At 41.0% G+C, this 20,665-nt stretch overlaps 1 long non-coding RNA gene across 4 annotated transcripts in view; it reads right to left on the bottom strand.

The window, feature by feature from the left end:
* The window catches only part of LOC135201244 (uncharacterized), a 196,997-nt gene that overhangs the window by 160,604 nt on the left and 15,728 nt on the right, over positions 1-20,665 (bottom strand). Inside the window, exon 1 of one of the 4 annotated variants that reach the window (XR_010311463.1) lies at positions 12,688-12,704. The exons of 1 other annotated variant lie outside the window; for it this stretch is intronic. This is a non-coding gene — a long non-coding RNA (uncharacterized LOC135201244). 2 more of the 4 variants (XR_010311461.1, XR_010311460.1) reach the window with 2 other exon arrangements.

Here is a 20,665-nt window from a genome sequence, read left to right on the forward strand (position 1 = left end):
CTCAAATCTTAAACAAGAGCTTGAAGAGTTCAACAGAAACGTTCAGCCAGGAGACAAACCTGGTGTGCGCTGGCGCGCGCTCGGCGTCCATTTGCAAGGCGTCCTGGCGCGCACTCGGCGTCCACTGGCGCACGCCTGGCGTCCATCTGAGCGTCCCGTTCAAGCCGAGCGTCAAAAGAAGCGTGCAGAAAAGCGTCACGCTCCTGACAGGCGTCAAAACAAGCGAGAGAAACTGCCTTCTTTTTCATATTTCTCGGTGGAAAGACTTACACGTGATCAGGCGACGTTCGCCTTCTTACTTCTCACTGAAACGCATAACGAGAGAGAGAGGGGACGTGAAGCGTCCTCTTCTATAAAGTTCTTCTATTTAGAGGGGCGAGTCCTTCCGAGAGCTCCAACCCCTGCACGGGGAGGACGCCTCGGAGGACGAGAAGCAATCCTTCGAGATTCGTGCACGTGCACGATCTTCCGCAGCCTGGGAAGCGTCAACAGGTCCTACCGAAGGGACGCCAGATCGATGTGGGTTCCCCGTACCCTCCTTCGGCTTTCGACATTGCCCTCTCCCTGGTCCTGGGAGTCCGACAGAGGTCCAGGCCTAGAGGCGTTATGGGGCGGATCTGACGTTCCCTCCTGACGAGAGAGAGGACGTGAAGCGTCCTCTTCTCTAAAGCTTCTTAGAGGGCGCGAGTCCTTCCGAGAGCTCCAACCCTTGCGTCGAGGGAGGACGCCTCGGAGGACGAGAAGCAATCCTTCAGGATTCGTGCACGTGCACGAACTTTGGCAGTCTGGGGATTTTCATCAGAAACTGCCAAAGGCACGCCAGATCGGTGGGGGTTCCTCGTAACCCTCCTTCGGCTTTCGACATGCCCTCTCCCTGTGGTCCTGGAGTCCGACAGAGGTCTAGACCTAGAGGCGTTATAAGGCCGATCTGACGCACCCTCCACTACACAAGGGGCACTGTCACTGCACTTAGCCACTTCACTATTGCTCTCTAAAGCAAGCACTTTCGATTCTAAGTTACGAATCGAAAGAGTATAAGAGAAAGGGCAATAACTCTACAGACACTGTTTTAGGGCCCGAAGGCAACATTACAGGGTTAGGAGTAACAATAAACAGAAGTAGCACTCTCACAACAATGAAAGGAGAGCGATCACCTCTCGCAGACATATTCATAACCGTAGCCATACTATAGGGTTAGGCAAAATAAGATCTACAGGAAGTTAGCAGGTTCACTACCCTGACTTTTGTTTTACTGATTAGGGGGAAACATCACACAGGCCAACCCTCATCAACGGTAGACGGGTCTTATTCACTCGATATTTTAATTGGTGAAACATGAATACAATTGCAACTCTAAGCATACCATTTAAAAGACTGAAGTTTCGTCAACATATTGTGATATATGAAAAGCCCCATACGAACTAAAATAAGCATGTGAGCTCTTCGTAAAATATGTTTTCAAGGCAGTTTTGAAATCCAATATGGCGGCTACGTTTTTCATGGACGTTCTCATCAGTGACGGCCACCATCTTTCCCCAGCCTTCCCAGCACTCATTTGAACAATGTTAGCGTATGTATGTAACGTTTTATTGATCTTACTCAAGATTGCAGTTGTAATCAGCACAATAAAACAACATTTTGTTGCCTATATTAGTGAAAGTATGAAAACTTGTTATTCCCGGGGTTATGGTTGAACTGAATTCATTCTTACCTTGTAATCGGCGGTTTTTTATCCTTACTGCCATCACAACTTGAAACTCCACAGTGCTTATTTGATTGTTATTATACACATTTTGGTCTCAGTTCACTCCACATTGCACTTTAAACCCGTTGCTGTTCCTGGTTTCTAAGCGCGCGCGCCATAAACACAATTACAAACAGCAGACGACGACAGACGACGAAACTGCAAAGTTTTATTCCCTAAACTGTTTACTTTACTCGTTATTTAGTTTAAATTTACTTTGTTATTTAAAAATTTTGATTTAATCATGTATATTATCCTTTTTGCAACCAAATTACCCCGAAAAATTACAGATATTTCTAAAGTAGATAAAATCAAATGTTTCTAACGTTTTCGTACATTTGCTGCCGAAAACCATAGAGGAACGAATACGTTTTTTTTTTTTGCTTTTTGTTTTTGCTAGCACTTTTCATTGATTTCAGTCTTTATTAGTATTTTGAATTTCTTTAATAATCGTATGCCAGAAATAAATGTAACCTTTAATGTTTGCATGCTAAGAATGGCAAAATCATCGTTGCCACATTAGTGGAGGCTTCACACATACGCCGTTCCATTATTATCCTGTTAAGCGTCCGCCCCTGATGAGCTCGCTGCTAACGTACCGTCACGCTTTTTTTGTAATCAGCGATCATAGCACTGATGATAGTTTTTCAAAGTTAATATTGATTTTTATGCTTGTATTCATACTGTAATTAACTGTAGGAAATTCTCTCTCTCTCTCTCTCTCTCTCTTCTCTCTCTCTCTCTCTCTCTCTCGTCTCTCTCTCTCTCTCTCTCTCTGAGTCCAGTCACTCGGCAAAGAAAAGTCATCTTCACTCCCGCAATTGGAAGAAAAGTTTGTATCATCACTGGAGGATCAGAACTAGAGCTCTCACATCAAATAGGTTATCAATATCATACTCCTCATCTAGTATTTGATTGATCTCACCTGAAGAAATATGCCTCCTCTTTGGGACATTCATTGTGAAAGACGCGAAATCCAATTTGTCTCGATAAACCCCCGAAGCGTATTGAAAGAAAACCAACAGGGACAGGCAGTTTTCTAGCATAAGCGACCACCAGGAAAGAGTTGCCAGGCTGGAAATAAGTTTCCCATGTGCTGAGAGTGTTACCAAATGATGTTCCTACACTTTCTATACGAGTAAACGTATTATTACGGGCTGACGGCTTGACAAGCACAGTTAAAGTCTTGAACGTAATATCCCGTTGAAGGCGCTACCGAGTAGATCGCGGTAAACGTATATTACGTGGGTGACGCTTAACAGGTTATAAACTGTTCCATGAATCTAGTTGTCATAGTAATGCAATAATGATAAAATTGCTTTAATATTTATGTATATATACTTCCAATACATAGCCTAATTTCACCAATTTCAACGTTTTGTGTGTAGTCTTATACCCAGTTTGGAGGGTCAACACATACCGAATGGCAACAGAGAGAGAGAGAGAGAGAGAGAGAGAGAGAGATGAGAGAGAGAGAGAGAGAGAGAGAGAGAGAGAGAGAGAGAGAAAGGAAGGCGGAGGAACGAAGAAGAAAAGGGATGGCGGTGGAGGGGGGGGGGGGGGGGTTGGGAGAGGGTAGGTGGAGCTTTATACGCGTGTTCGTATCCATTTCTGCATAATGGAGTTTTTGTCTCTTGGTACAAAGGACAAGTGTCGTTATTCTTTACGATTAGTGATTCACGATACCCTTATAAATTAAGGCACTGGGTGTAATGCACTATAGCAAAATCTCGTTCTGTTAAGAGTGTTCGTTACAGAAATAGGTATTGCCCAAAAAAACGTGCTTGCACTGTCTCTGAAACCCATAGTATACATGCTGCTTAGTTGTCAATCAAGTTTTTATAACCAAGTATTTTTACAAAGCTAGCTATTGAATAATATGATATTGTTATGATACAATAAAGTTTTATGCATACTTACCTGGCAGGTATATATATAGCTGTATTTTCTGAAGTCCGACAGAATTTAAAAAAAAACTTCCGACACACGCAGTGGTCGGCCAGGTGGTTAGTACCCATTCCCGCCGCTGGGAGGCGGGTATCAGGAACCATTCCCATTTTCTATTCATAATTTTTATTTCCACTGTCCCCTGAGGGGAGGTGGGTGGGTACTTGAATATATATATATCTTGAATATATAATATATGCCAGTTAAGTATGAACAAACTTTATTGTATCATAACAATATCATTTTTGCTCATGAACTTACCTGTCAGATATATATATATAGTTGAACCCCACCGTTGGAGGTGGGAAGGGACAGAATAGAAGGATTTTGGGACACAAATGCATGCAGATGATTTACATCTTGGTTCCACCTGTTAGCATAGCCGACTTCGTGATTACTGTCACCCAAGTCTGCTTCTGCTTTACTAGAGTTGCCAGCGAGGTAGAGACCTATGAAGCTGTGCACTCCAGATGATCTGTCAACGGGGGCGTGACCACAATGTGACTAGACCATATTGACCATACCATGAGGGCTAAGAAGTAAAATAAATATATATATATATTATATATATCACCACCTGACCAACCTAGCCAAGTTAAGTGTGTTAACTAACGAAGGCTTCAGAGTTAAGAAGTCGCCGTTGTCAGCGACTCCACAACTAAATTAAGAGCTCTTCCTAACCATTTTCTACAGGATTAGGATGAGTAGTACTTCTTGCCCCCAAGATTGTGTCTGCAGACACGTGATGGGCCCTAGCGAGCAGCAGATCTCATATGCCATCTTCACATCTCGCAGGGAGTGTGAAGTGAACCCAGAGTTGCTTCGCTAAAAACATGGTACTCAGGATGTTGCTGAGTGCCATGCTCTGTTGAAATGCTTCCGAGGCCGCGCCCTCACCTCGTGAGCATTCAGATAAAAAGCTTTCAAATCTTTGTGCAACACAATGAAGGAGCATTTTTTGAAAGAACTCCCTTAACCCTAAAACCAGGGTGTACTTCGATATGGGCAAGTCTGGTCTTTTTCGGAACACTGCAGATTGCCCGACTGACTTCGACTTTCTTGATTTTAAGTAGATAAAACTTGAGAGACCTGACAGGGCACAGGACTCTCTCTGGCTCCTGCCCACTAACTTGTGCCCAAGGACAAAAAAGGGTTTCCATTCTTAGGCCATAACGAAAGGCTTAGAGAGCACACCTCCTTGTGTTCTCTAAAGCCAAAACTTGTGACGATGGCTTAAAATCTCACTAACCCTCTTTGTCGTATCTAGGGTGGTTAGAAGAAGGCCTTCCTGATCACATACAAGAAGTTAACAGGCAGGAGAGGTTCGAATGCTTTGACATCACGAACTTCAGACTACGTCTAAGTTCCATATTGAAAGCTTCGATCCGAAATGCACAGTCCTGTACTAAAGTCAGGTGAACGACCAGTTGACCAGTCAGACGAATCAAGGACAGCAAGGCTGTACCCTGAAGACCAAAAGGCACTATTCTTAGCTGAAGAGGAGTGTCTGGACTGCCTGGGCGATTCAATCTAAGCAAACCTTGGGGGTGTATCAACGCAACCCAACGTCGCCCGCAAATCGACTTCGTCAATAAGAAAACTCAGGGCTACTATATGTCGCCTGATCTCGCACGAGTGTCTGACTCCGAGAAAACAGGCGAGGCAAAAAGTAGATGGTGAGCTAGAATCGAGATTCCACAGACCTCAATGATCGTGAAGGTCTTTGTTGTTTGACAGATGCAAATCTGTCAAACAACATTCTCTGTTGTCTGTTCGCACTGGCAGAATTTTCAAAACTCTCGGCAACCGCTAGACACTGGTAGTTCAGGTGATCTCCCCCACGTTCCCGTGGCGCTGGTACTTGGAACTATTCCCGTTTTCCTCAGATTTTCTCTGAAACCCTGTCTCCTGAGGGGAGGAGGGTGGGAATTTAATTTATATACCTGCCAGGTAAGTATGCATAAAACTTTATTGTATCATAACAATATCATTTTTATGCATGACACTTACCTGGCAGGTATATATATAGCTGATTGACACATTTGGAGGTGGGTACAGACAGCAACATCGTCATAATTCAAAACAAATTAACTAATTTTTAAATTATTTATTAAGTTCCTTACCTGCTAAGGTAGCTGACTTCGTAGGTCCTGCCTCTTAGCCTGCTAAACCTTCGTAGCTCTCAACTAGGATGTGACCTGTTTGTGAGAAAGCTAATAACAAGGGTCTGACAACTGGACGGGACCAATTTGTTGACAGGAAACCCTAGCCCTCTCTTACCAGGGGCATTCATGCTAGGATAAGTTAGACCACCTGAAACCACTCACAAAGCTAACGTAACACATTACACTTCACATACTGAAGAGGAAATAACCCTCTCAGACAACCATAAAAAGAAAACACCACTTAATTAAAATACCTAGCATGTTAGTAATCTATCGTTGCTGCCGTCGATCGAGACGATTCGTACGGACTTTTGCAATCCTGTAAACGAACCTCTAGATGATCGTTACATTCTACGCCTGTTGTTATAAATAGGCTCTTTCTCGTAAACTCGAGCAGGGACCGAGAGAAGATATTCTTAAGATGAGAGAGCTGTGGAATATCAGAGTTGATGTGGACCACTGGTTCCAAAACTCGTTTCGAGGACTGGAGGGACTCTCCCGAATTGCATTTACTTCTTTCAGATTAAGATCCAGGACATCTGAAACACTATCCAGATGTCCGGCACCTTCTTTTTATCATGACGCACTGAGAGATGTTCAGAATAATTCCTAGATCTTGAATAATATTTCAGTTTCCCGGTAGGAAAAAACTGTGGTCTGAATTGCAGTCTATTCGGGGAAACAAAACTTCTTCAGAAGGAAATGGTCCCCAGCAAGCTCATCCATTCCCTCCCCGAGTATGCTTACTTCCCTATAAGGCTGCGCTTTGCCTAAGCAGGAGAGCATATAAAAGTGCAATGTTGCGGTAGACTCGTAGTTCTATACCGTGCGGTAACGAGCACCGAAAGGATTAAGAGATAACTCTGTTGAACATAGTAAGGCAAAACTAATGCAACGTTTATTCATTCACGTAAGAAATCCCCTCAATCTTAGGCTAAAGTCCGTGATTGTAGGACAGAGATACAGTTAGTCAGTCAATCCCGCAGGAGAGACGTAACCGCCAGCACAGAGATACGGTTAGTCAGTCATCCCGCAGGAGAGAGAGACGTAACCTACAGCGCATGACAGCGCACGATCTGTTACTGGTGGCTCGGTTGGAACTTGGACAGTCAGACAGCAGCAGCAGCCGAGCTTACGAACGTCGTCTCTTAACTTTATGTCTGGGTTGCCAGCTACCCTATTCTACCGAAGAAATAGGTCCGTTATTTTTTGAACAAAAAGAGACTCTCAAGCTGGTATATTTAAGCAAAACAAAAGAAAACGCTAAATATATAGATGCGTTTGTGTCGTCAGAACACTACCATACAACGGTAAAAGATAAATCGGAAACTCCTGGAAGGCTGCAGGGAGTGACGATTAAATGTCCTTAAAATAGTAGACAATAGACCTCTCGGTTGCCATCCGCCAAGAGGTAACTACAGCAAGCGTGTATGACTTGAACCAACCAGTAGTAAAATAACGCAAGGCAAAAAATTTTATTATATCACAATAAAGTTTGTTCATACTTACCTGGCAGACATATATAGCTGAATTCGGAAATACAGCTACATACATATCTGACAGGCAAGTTCATGAACAAAACTTAGAGAATCGAAGCAGACATCTCAAGCTTCTTAAGATACTGGACATAAGCGTTCATTGACGTAGTCCTACAAGTCTATTTCTGGTACGAGTCTGCGAATGAGGAGGAGGAGCTCTTCCGAACCTTGTCCTTATTCGCTTACGCAATATCAAGTTAATGAGATGTTTGTCAATGAGAACTAACCCATTAACGGTACAGAGAGATATTTTGTCAATGAGGGGAGACCCACTTACTTGACAAAACGATAGTATATTGTCAATGGGGGAAAGTCACTGAATTGACAAAACGTAATCCAGGAAGTCGAGCCTTTTATTTTTCGATTCCCGTCTCAAACAAGGAAGGGACAAGAATCCTGTTAAAAGACTGGGCTTACGGTAGGTAGAACGACGATGCTCAATCGGCATGGAAGTCTCGACTAGAAACTAACAAAATCTATCATCTGAAAAACCCTTTCAGATGGTCTAAAAAGCTTTAAATTTATTGGCAGTATGGCAAGGAAGTCTCGTCTTTCGCTTTCCTGAAGAGCGTCCTTTTGATGAGTGCCTTTGCAAGAATCCTACTGAACGTTGCCGAAAATCCTGACGTTCAGGACGTCGAGCCTTTACATAACCCGTAACTGTCTTATCTCAAAGTCTTGACTGAGGTAGAGAAAAACGAGATCTTCCCTTGAGCTTTCCTTAACTCCATCCACCTTTGCGAAAGCAATATAAATATTGACAGAGACCTCTTGAATTCACGAAACCCGAGGTCTTGTTGGGTTTCGAAGACGAAGTTCTGTTCACTTTCTTGAGGCTCAAATCTTAAACAAGAGCTTGAAGAGTTCAACAGAAACGTTCTGGTGCGCGCTCGGCGTCCACTGGAGGACGCTCGGCGTCCTGGTGCGCGCTCGGCGTCCACTGACGAGGACGCTCGGCGTCCACTGACGAGGACGCTCGGCGTCCACTGGCGAGGACGCTCGGCGTCCTGGTGCGCGCTCGGCGGCCACTGGCGAGGACGCTCGGCGTCCACTGGTGAGTGCGTCCATCCGAGCGTCCTGTTTCAAGCCGATCGTCCAAATAAGCGTGCAGAAAAGCGTCACGCTCCTGACAGGCGTCAAAACAAGCGAGAGAAACGCCTTGCTTTTCCTATTTCTTGGTGGAAAGAAGTACACGTGATCAGGCAACTTTCGCCTTCTTACTTCTCACTGAAACACATAACGAGGGAGAAGGGACGTGAAGCGTCCTCTTCTATAAAGCTTCTTAGAGGGCGCGAGTCCTTCCGAGAGCTCCAACCCTTGTGCGGGGAGGACGCCTCGGAGGACGAGAAGCAATCCTTCAGGATTCGTGCATGTGCACGCACTTTGGCAGTCTGGGTATTTTCATCAGAAACTGCCGAGGCACGCCAGATCGGTGGGGTTCCCTGTAACCTCCTTCGGCTTTCGACATGCCCTCTCCTTGGTTCTGGGAGTTCGACAGAGGTCTAGACCTAGAGGCGTTATAAGGCCGATCTGACGCACCCTCCACTACACAAGGGGGCACTGTCACTGCACTTAGCCACTTCACTATTGCTCTCTAAAGCAAACACTTTCGATTCTAAGTACGAATCGAAATAGTATAAGAGAAAGGGCATAACCTCTACAGACACTGTTTTAGGGGCCCGAGGCAACATTACAGGGTTAGGCGTAACAAAAACAGAAGTAGAACTCTTCACAACAATGAAGGAGAGTGATCACCTCTCGCAGACATAGTCATAACCCGTAGGCCATACTACAGCGGTTAGGCCAAAATAAAGTCTACCGGAAGGTTAGCAGTTATCACTACCCTGACTTTCGTAATTGATTATAATAGCGTACATACTAAACAAACTTTTTTCCTTACGGAATTAGACACGTTTACTGATTAATTGCGTACATACGAATCATACTTTTTCCTTACGGAAATAGACATGTTACTGATTAATTGCGCCCCCCAAGTGCGGAACTACCGAAGCTTTCGGTAGCACACCCTATCTTTGCAGACAACACCCTCTGAAACTAGCCTAACTAGATTCAGATATCTTATGCAAAAATGAATCAAATTCAAATCAATTTAAGATAGCGTATGCCTAGCCACAAATCCAAGTAAATAAATTAAAAGACAATTAGGATACTTAGCGGCAAATGAAGTTTCCAAAATCCTAAGCCGGAGTACTGAAAACAGGTGTTTTCAGTACCGGCGACAGAAAATTTATGAATAGAAAAATGGGAAATGGTTCCTGATACCCGCCTCCCAGCGGCGGGAATGGGTACTAACCACCTGGCCGACCACTGCGTGTGTCGGAAGTTTTTTTTAAATTCTGTCGGACTTCAGAAAATACAGCTATATATACCTGCCAGGTAAGTGTCATGCATAAAATTGTATTTTTCTCAGTCAAAACATATGCCCTCAATGCTAACTTTCCTCTTTTAACGACTTTCTGGTCATTGCAAATTCTTGGCCCATAATTTCTTATGGTGCGCAAAACAGACAGAGGCCCATGGACCGAAAACGATTGCGTCACACTACGGCGATAATCCAGCAGTAAAACATCTTCATATATCCAAAAAGTAAATAATAAAGATATATATGCGCATTACGATTATAACAATTACATGTATAGCTGATAACAATCTGCATGAATAACTGGTAAACTGTTCTGCAATGACAGTTGAGTATAGCAATTTTTTTACAATAGGTACGAAAGTCAGATGTCGTGACGTCATAATACAGAACTTGAAAGAACGTTCTAATTCAGAAAAATAATTACTTAAATTTGAGTCAGAGTCGAGTTACTTTTTCAATAACGAATATTTTCAAATTAATCATCATAAATATGTAAAATATTGATGTTTTTTACTACTTATTTAAAAATAGCCAAGAGCACGCTTCTCGTCATCTTCTACCCCAACAGCTGTTTACGCCTGGCTTGTTGTTGATGAGAAATCGTGTTTCGATTGTTGTGATAAAAGTGCTCCAGCGTCTGTGGGTACAAGTGGTGTGCGGATTTATCACAGGAAATGGTTAGTTTATTGACACAAGCTACTCCGTAAACATCGAGATGTGGCGTCAATCTTCTAAATACCTCCGAGTTGTAAGTAAAAATGTTGAACGCGTTTTGGTGAGATTTGCACTACGTTTTGAGACCGTTTCAGTACCCTCTGTTTAATCTTAAATTTTGGCCTTAATTTCTAACTTTGGAGAAAATACTTACTTCGAAAGGAGAGTAGAGGTCTTTAGCTCCGTTTCTCACCAACAAGAAGTCGCGACTGATGCCATCTCGGGTGTCAGGACGCGTTATAATGTACTTTTTCGTAGGGTGGCTTGCATTGATGGTAGGTGGCCTGCTTGGCCTGCTGTGATGATCTACCCTAATTGCGTACATACGAATCATACTTTTTCCTTACGGAATTAGACATGTTTACTGATTAATTGCGTACATACGAATCATACGTCTTCCTTACGGAAATAGACAAAGTCCCTCACACTCCTTACATGACAAATCTCAACAAAGAAGCAAGACGCATACCCCTCGTGCATACCAAGTGCGGATCTACCGAAGCTTTCGGTAGCCACACCCTATCTTTGCAGACAACCCCCTCTGAAACTAGCCTAACTAGATTCAGATATCTTATGCAAAAATGAATCAAATTCAAATCAATTTAAGATAGCGTATGCCTAGCCACAAATCCAAGTAAATAAATCAAAAGACAATTAGGATACTTAGCGGCAATGAAGTTTCCAAAATCCTAAGACGGAGGTACTGAAAACAGGTGTTTTCAGCACCGGCGACAGAAAAATTATGAATAGAAAATGGGAATGGTTCCTGATACCCGCCTCCCAGTGGCGGGAATGGGTACTAACCACCTGGCCGACCACTGCGTGTGTCGGAATTTTTTTTTTAAATTCTGTCGGACTTCAGAAAATACAGCTATATATATATATCTGACAGGTAAGTTTCATGAACAAATAAAATTTTTAAATAAAGTAAATTTGAACTAAATAACGAGTAAAGTAAACAATTTAGGGGATAAAACTTTGCAGTTTCGTCGTCTGCTGTTCGTAACTGTGTTTGTGGCGCGCGCGCTTAGGAACCAGGAACAGCAACTGGTTTATAGTGAAATGTGGAGTGAACTGAGACCAAAATGTGTATAATAACAATCAAATAAGCCCTGTGGAGTTTCAGTTGTGATGGCAGTAAGGATAAAAACCACCGATTACAAGGTAAGAATGAATTCAGTTCAAACCATGACCCCGGGAATAAAAAGTTTCATACTTTCAGTAATATAGGCAACAAAATGTTGTTTTATTGTGCTGGTTACAACTGCAATCTTGAGTAAGATCAATAAACGTTACATACATACGCTAACATTGTTCAAATGATTGCTGGGAAGGCTTGGAAAGATGATTTTTGTCACTGATCAAAACCTGTACATCCCACGGTAGCCGCCATATTGGGTTTCAAAACTGCCTTAAAAACATATTTTACGAAGAGCGTCACATGCTTAGTTTAGTTCGTATGGGGCTTTCATATATCACATTATGTTGACAAAACTTCAATCTTTTGAATGGTATGCTTGGAGTTGTAATTGTATTCTTGATTCACCATTTAAATATCGAGTAAATAAGACCTGAAAACCATGATAAGGGTTGGTAGTCGCTGGTTTTTCCCCCTACATGCACCCCCAGCTTAGGTTACCTTATGCTACTCCTAATGGCAGTCTAAAGGTACAGGGGGCTCCCTCCCCCCTTAAAGCACCTAATGCTATCCCAACCTGCAGCCTTAAGATACAGCCCACAGCCTCGGGTACCATAACCCTCAATACCCCAGAAGTGACGATCTACCAGACTTTACAGTCTCTACGACACTTTCCACGAACGCCAGTCTCCCCAACACTTTAATTTAAGTATGAAGTGATCGGTTGATGTAATGGGCCATGCAAACGGTAATAAACATAAAAGAAATGAGAGAAATTCAGCGGCGAAATAAGACGGCCATGGTGATGGGGGAGCGAGAAAGGTCGGCCATAAGACGCCCCCTCCCTACTGGACGGCAGACTTGGGGAAAAAATTATTTTTCTAATTCGTTAACTTAGGTATACTATATCAATTCGCTGTAAATGACTGATATAGCTTCACGGACATGACGGAAATTCGTTATATGAGCGATTGAAAGACGATATATAGAATAAATAAGTGAATTACGAAGATATTTCAGTACCTACATATAAGACGACACTTAGCAGGTAGAACTACCTTTTACGACTCCGGTTTGTTTACGTTTGGCAGAGACGGACTACGAGCCTAAAAATTATCTTTAAAAATTAATTATTTTTTTAATATAATCCATGGAATATAATCGAATTATCTTAATAAACTTCAACATATTAAATATAAAAATCAAAATTTATATGCAAAGTCATTTTTAACCCTATATTTAAAATTCATTTACTTACGAAGATGGATGACATCGTAGTGTAAGGATGGAATATAATCGAATTAGTTTCTAAACAACGGGAAATTTACTTAATATTTTATTCAATAATCATATTTGATATTACATTTATCGTCTAGTAAAGATTAAAATTATCAATTATATTTAGGCCCGTCGGTTTGGGCAAATTCACGGGCCTGCGACGCTATAGCCACCTATTGCCAAAATATGTAAATAAAATAAAATAAAAATAAAATAATATTATCCTAACTGACAACTTTGTTTGTTTACTTAAACATTTAACTTTCGTTTTTACGCAAATAACAACGAATATAAACAATTTTATATGAGATACATCTATTCAATTCATTCGTCTTCTTCCTGGTCTCAAAGATTATTCTTCATTTTGGCTAAAATTTCTTAAATATATCTATTTAAATCACCACAGAGCAACTACCGAAATTCTGACTCGTGAAAGTATACAACTATTGTTTAAACTGCAGATAATTAATATATAAAAATATACATATAAAAATTTCAACTACTATTAAAAATATCTTTACAATATTACATTTGTTGATATAAAAAAACACTAATAATGGATTATTTTGATTACAAACGTATAATTCAAAATGTATTTTCCCTTTACAGTTTGGTATAATAGTCAGGCAGTCTTTGACACTTGATAGAGAATTTAAAGGAAAACACAAATGTATATCTAAGAATTTAATAAATATACAACCTAATATCCTTAAATCATATAAAGTATTCGTATCAAACCTTGAAAATGGTAGACTTTATTGAAAAGTTAGAATATTCTCGAGCGATCTTTTTGAGCTGCCTTGTAAAATTATTTCCAAGATATCATTAAATGGGACACCCGACTAAAAGACCAAGGAATTCGTCATGTATGAAAATGTATTTGATTTATTGATAAATAGATAATATAACGTTTCTTAATGCCCATGAATGAGTCAGGACTACACAATATAACAATCCTAATCCATCTTGTAATTATAAAGAATATTATCTAATGATTAAAAGAGGGCTGGGTCGAATTCAACTCTGTCCAATAAATAATCTGAATACTTATATAACTAATAACTTGTTAGCTATAAAGGTACTTAGTTATAGTTACGGGAATTAGCTAGATAATTATATACACAATAATTCTTAGCAACATATGTATACCTGCTAACTTGAATGGATTTGATATATGACAACTTAAGGCCAAAACCTTTAAATCTAACCACCATTAAAACTAAAATATAAAAGTATTTATGCATAAATATATACATTTATAATTCGTCTGCTGGTCGTCTTCAAAAAATTACTATTGTACACTTATACGTTAAAAACGCAATAATATATCTAATATTTTCATTAATAAAAGACATTTATATAATATCTAATAGGTAGTATTAGTTTGTAGTGAATACTATCTTTTTTATTGAAAAATAAAATAATTTTTAAGGCTTTCTGCTCCAAGTGTTTTGGCAATTCTCGAGCAGACGAATTCTCGAGAGAGGGTGAGGGAAGAAGGTTTGATAAGACGCCGTGTAGTATATTAACCTTCTAATGACGAATATGCAACAGAAATTCCTAATGTTGCAATAAGTAGCTTCCAGCTTGAGCAAATGTAGTATAGTATATTAACCTTCTAATCACGAATATGCAACAGAAATCCCAAGATATTGCAATGCCCTTGTAATGCGGCAATGTTGCAAGACAGGCAAAATTCCCAAGACTAAGGATTGTTTTTTCCTTCAGATCGTATAATTAATATGTTGACGACATTGCGACAGGCCTTTCCTTTCAACACTGCAATGTTGCAATCAGAAAAGATTGGTCAGCAAGCAAAAGCTATAATAGCCGAAGGATTTGTTTGTAAGCCAGATTGAATCTCCTTTCGAACTGGACAAACCGTAGCATATTGGCCTGCCAGTCACGAATATATAGCAATTGCAGAATATCACTGAGTTGTACCATTACACTCCCACAATCACAGCACTTGTGCCTTAATCCTCTACATAAGTTCAAAGTAATGAAACTGTAATTCTCAGTGATCATGGAGAGTAAAAAGAAAGTTTACCTTTCAGTTGGAAATACTTATTTAATTTTGTATTATTTGGCTGAAATAAGGTATATTAATGCAAAAAGTGGTCCTGGCTTCGTATACTAACTTCAACAGCTACGTGGCAATTCATATGTTTTTTTTCATAATCATAGTCCTTCCTTTGGGATTGCCTAATACTTTTCGGATGTCTGCTTTCATAACATTATGACGAATTAGTCATCGGTTTCATCAGACGAGTAAGGAAAAATCTGTATTCGATCTTTTTTATGATGAATTTTAGACTTACCTCTTCAACGCAACTCATATGACTTGTTAATCTTGAAGGCTTTGTAAGTAGCTCAGTAATAAGTAAGTCATTTCTTCTACTTATAAGTTTATTTTCGTAGGATTCCCCCTACACACCCCCACCCCTTCTAAGAACTCAGGAACTGTATATAGCTACAGGGAGCAAGATAGTCTTTCCTTCTTCTTACAGGATAAAATGACGTTTATTGAACTTTGAATATTGGATGCTTGCATAGCTGCAATATTTCCCCATTAACCTTACAATACGACGTTGTTGAAAAGCAAGGAGAATTGCGTCATAAAATGATTTTAAAAAGGAATAAAAAAAAAAGGTACGAAAATCACGCCAGCAGCGAGAGTTGGGGTGTCATATAGGCGTAAACCAGGGGACTATGAAGGACAGAAAGTGATCAGATTGATGAGGACAATAAGGGCGAGAATAGCATGAAGCCGGTTAGACATATTGGTCTTTATGACGTCGTGGTTGAGAATCTTGACGGCTGGCTCTTGTCAAAAGACTGGCTACTTTTCTACTTATGATACTTAATATCCCGTTGATTTCTGGCGTTACACTTTACAAGTGTACTTCAGAAGGAAGAGCATTGAATGGCGATTACAAGAGCATGTATCATTGTGTGTGGAATCGACTGTGCAGTCACTTATGAACGCACTAACATCGAAAAGTAAAGCATGATGAACGGTTGATAACTTTGACCACATACGAACTCGGAGGTTAGAAAAATTTCGGAATTGTTAATAATTCACGATCATTGTTTCCAGGAATTATAAATTCAAATATAATTTTGAAAATTATGAAAGAAATTGATGTTCGAAGATGATTTGACTCAATACTGAGTTTTTATTAGTGAAATTATATTCGAGCGAGGTAAACGAATCCTCGTCGAAGCTTTCGGAAGCGCCATATAGGCCTATAGTCCTGGTAGCAGGCTCTCTCTCTCTGTCTTAACAATTCAGGAAAACAATTAATCCAAGCGTTCTCTCTCTCTCTCTCTAAACTGTTTGCAACTCTTCTATAGTCTGGAATTGTTCTGAAGGTTGAAACAGTTGTACCGTATATCCACTTTCGTGCTGCCATAACAGCATCTATATAATCCTACACATTTCTCCTAAACTAAGCAATCAAAATGTGTGTATACGTGCGTGTGTAGGTAAGTGTAGGTGTAGGGAAAGTGTTCTGGGGGTGTTGTAGAGGAGCTCCCAGCTGACCAATTTCATCCACTTTCCAGGTGACTTCATAGTATAGATATATATTTATTCCCAAGAGATCAATTCGAATACAGTTAGAAGTCCAAAATTTATAACAACCCTTCCACCCCATCCTCCTTCGGAGGCTTTCCTTTATGCTCAGTATACTTCGTACATGTGAACTTAGGCTTGAGAGATTATATATACGGTCTAATATGCTGTTCAATACAAATACTTTTTCACCCCTATGTGCGACGTCACTACGTACACTCCTCCATCTGTCCCTTTAACTTTGAATCTGGGCTCGAGTTTCTATTGGCTAAACGGACTCAACACTGCTCTCATCTTTTATCTTAAGAACAATAAAAAAAATTTACATTGCGTTTATTATATGACATGGCAGTCACAGTCATGATAACGATTTCTGTCCTCCCTTGTTTTCTCAATAAACCCCCTTCCCCCCCACCCCACCATCCTTCCGAGCAAGGTTTTGACTTTGTTAGATATGCAGAAATTATGATTCAGTACTTTCCTGAACAATCTACTAGTAGCCAGGAAATGAGGTGTTGACGACGCATATGGTGGAAAGACGAAGTCAAGTATTGACAAATGCCCCCACCTTAATTGGCATAGAAAATAGGTAGCTAATTGTTTTACCTACTATCAAATGATTTAAACGTTAATTGTCTTTCTGGAGAATGTGACTAAGGTCGAAAGGCGACCTTCCTTCCTTCATTTGATTAACTTTGCAAAACTGCAACAGGGCCATTTCACTGACGCGCAAAAATGGCCAAATCTCGAATCAAAATAAACAAAACGCAGTTAACAGAAAATGTACGACATCAACTAATATATGAATATGAAAAAACAAGTCATTCAAACCCTTTTCCTAGACGGAAATGACATTAAACCGAATAACAAGAATTATAACCCAATATCTGTCCACAATCAGAAAATTGAAGTTATACTGACGAACAAAAATTAGTATCAATGAGGTAATAACTACAACCCAACCCTTAGCCAACCGCCACCCAGCCGGCCATCGCGGCCCACCCCCCCACAACCCCTTTGACAGGAATGAAGGAAAAATAGACTACAAGTCCTTATGGGTGCCGGTCCCAAGCCCGGATAAATAGGGAGGGTTGGTGTCAGGAAGGGCATGCGGCTGTAAAAATCTGTGCCAACACCAAAAAATGGAATGAGCCGAAATATGGAAAGAGGTAATGCTAGGGCATACTCCGTAAATGACGCACAGAGAAATCGCCCTAACTCTGTGGTAAGGCGAGGGCTACTGCATCAGGACAGAAGCGGGTGCAGCTAAAGAAGCGAGCTCACATTGGGTTTAGAGTATGCCAGCTAAATGTTGGGTCCATGACTGGGAGAGGTAGAGAATTGGCTGACTTGATGAGAGAAAAGAAAGTAGATGTTATGTGTGTGCAAGAAACGCGGTGGAAAGGAAATAAAGCTAAAGAGTTGGGAGATGGATATAAGCTATATTATAGTGGAGCAAATAAACAAGGTAGAAATGGAGTTGGCATAGTACTGTCTAGTGAACTGAAGAACTCGGTAATAGAAGTGCATAGAAAGAATGACCGTATCATCAGATTGAAGATATGTTATGGAGGAGAGATTCTGAATATTATAAGTGCATATGCACCACAAGTTGGTTGCACAGAAGAAGAGAAGGGAAATTTCTGGAGAGACATGGATGGAGTAATGCAAGAACTGGAAGAGCATGAGAGGGTGATAGTTGGGGCAGATTTGAATGGCCATGCCGGAAGTGAAAATGAGGCAATTGGGCGGGTGCATGGCGGCCATGGAATTGGGGAGAGAAACCCAGAAGGAGAGAGTGTAGTGGACTTTGCTGTGTCATTCGACATGGCAATAGTAAACACATTCTTTGAGAAGAAAAGGAAACACCTAATAACATATAGGAGTGGGGGAAGATTATCCCAGATAGACTACTTCTTGTATAAAAGGATAAATCTGGTGGAGGTCAAGAACTGCAAAGTTATTCCAGGCGACCATGTAGCCCCCCAACACATGGTGGGCGCGAAATGCAGCAGTAATAAGAAGGCATGAAAAGGAGCTGCTAGGAGAGACATCTGGTATCATATGGGAAGAAATGGAGAGTTGGTGGTGGGATGAAGACATTGAGAAAGTAGTAAAAGATAAGAAGGAGGCAAAGAAAAGATGGGAAGAGTCACAGTCAGTGAAGACAGAGATAGGTTCAGAGAGAAAAACAAGGTGGTGAAAAAGGTGGTAGCCCTAGCTAAAGCAAAGTCGTATGATGATGTGTATAATGAGCTGGGGACAAAGGAAGGATTAAAGAAGATGATCAAGCTATCAAAGGCTAGAAATAAGAGCACCAAAGATATTACACATATCAAACAAATAAAGGATCAAGATGGTGTAGTACTTAGAAAGGAGGAAGACATTGTGAAGAGATGGAAAGAATATTTCGAACAGTTGTTAAATGAAGAAAATAATAGACTAATAAGAGAGGATGGGCAAGTGAACATTGGCATGGTAATGAGGTTTTCTAGGTAAGAGGTACTAAATGCACTGAAGAAGATGAAGAATGGGAAGGCAACCGGACCAGACATGATTCCGGTGGAGGCATGGAAAGCATTAGGAGATGAAGGAGTGGATGTACTGTACGATCTTATGATAAAGATCCTTGAACAGGAAAAGATACCAAATGAGTGGCATGGGAGTATATTGATCCCAATTTTTAAAGGGAAAGGCGATGTCCAAGAGTGTGGTAATTATAGGGGCATTAAATTGATGTCCCACACTTCGAAGATACTGGAAAGGATGATAGATGCTAGACTGAGAGAAGAAGTACAAATAGGTAAAGAGCAGATGGGATTTATGAAGGGAAGGGGAACAACAGATGGTATATTTTGTCTGAGGCAAATAATGGAGAAATTCGGGGAAAGACAAAGGGACCTACATATGGTATTCATTGACCTTGAAAAGGCTTATGACCGAGTCCCGAGACAAGAGGTATGGAGGAGTCTGAGGGAGAAGATGGTGCCAGAGAAGTATGTGCGATTGATACAAGAGATGTACCTGAATGTATTTACCAGAGTGAGGAGCAGTGTTGGGGAGACAGAAGGTTTTGAGGTGAGTAGGATTACACCAGGGGTCGGCTCTGAGCCCATTTATCTTTAACATAGTGATGGATATTATAATAGAGGAAGTAAGGGAGACAGTACCATGGAACATATTGTATGCAGATGATATTGTTCTGTGTGCAGAGAGCAGGGAAGATCTGGAAGTGAAATTGGAAAGATAGAGACAAGTACTGGAGGACAGAGGAATGAGAATAAGTAGATCTAAGACAGAATATATGTGTTCCACCACTGAGGGGGATGATAGAGAAAGTATTCAGCTTGGTGGAGAGCAAATAAGGAGAGTTGATAAGTTTAAGTATTTGGGATCTTTAGTTAACGCTGAAGGAAGTATGGAAGAAGAAGTAAAACATCGGGTACCAGCAGGTCATTGGATAAACAACTGGAGAGCGGCCTCTGGAGTTCTTTGTGACAAAAGAGTGCCGCTTAGGTTAAAAGGAAAATTTCACAAGACAGTGGTAAGAACAGCAATGCTGTATGGTACGGAAGCAGCAAGCATGAGAAAAACAGAGCAGAAGAAGATGGATGTGGCAGAAATGAGAATGCTTAGGTGGATGTCTGGGGTGACAAGAGAGGATAGGATCAGAAATGACTACATAAGGGGGTCGACTAAGGTGGTGGAAGTATCAAAGAAAGTGCAGGAGGGGAGGCTGAGATGGTGTGGACACCTGTTGAGGAGAGATGAGGACCACGCTGGGAGACATACTATGAGGGTGGAGGTGCAAGGAAGAAGAAGAAGAGGGAGACCAAGAAAGAGATGGAAGGACTGTGTGAGAGGAGACTTACATGAGAAGGGAATTGATGAGGCAGAAGCGCAGGATAGAAATAGATGGAAATGGCTCATCCGAAACGGTGACTGCATATAAAAATGGGAACAAGCTGGGAAGAAGAAGAAGCAGGAAAAATAGACTACACAGACGATAATATAGTCAAACCTGGACAACCTGTTTTAGAGCGAGAGAGAGAGAGAGATAGAGAGAGGGGGGGTGGGTGTGTTAAAACACTGACAAAACAGTGACAAAACTTTAGATGACAAAAGCTCGGGGAGAGAGAGAGAGGAAACTGATAAAACATGGGAAAAGGGGGTTTAGTACC

Source organism: Macrobrachium nipponense, chromosome 28 (genome assembly GCF_015104395.2).
Source record: "Macrobrachium nipponense isolate FS-2020 chromosome 28, ASM1510439v2, whole genome shotgun sequence".
Taxonomy (NCBI): domain Eukaryota; kingdom Metazoa; phylum Arthropoda; class Malacostraca; order Decapoda; family Palaemonidae; genus Macrobrachium; species Macrobrachium nipponense.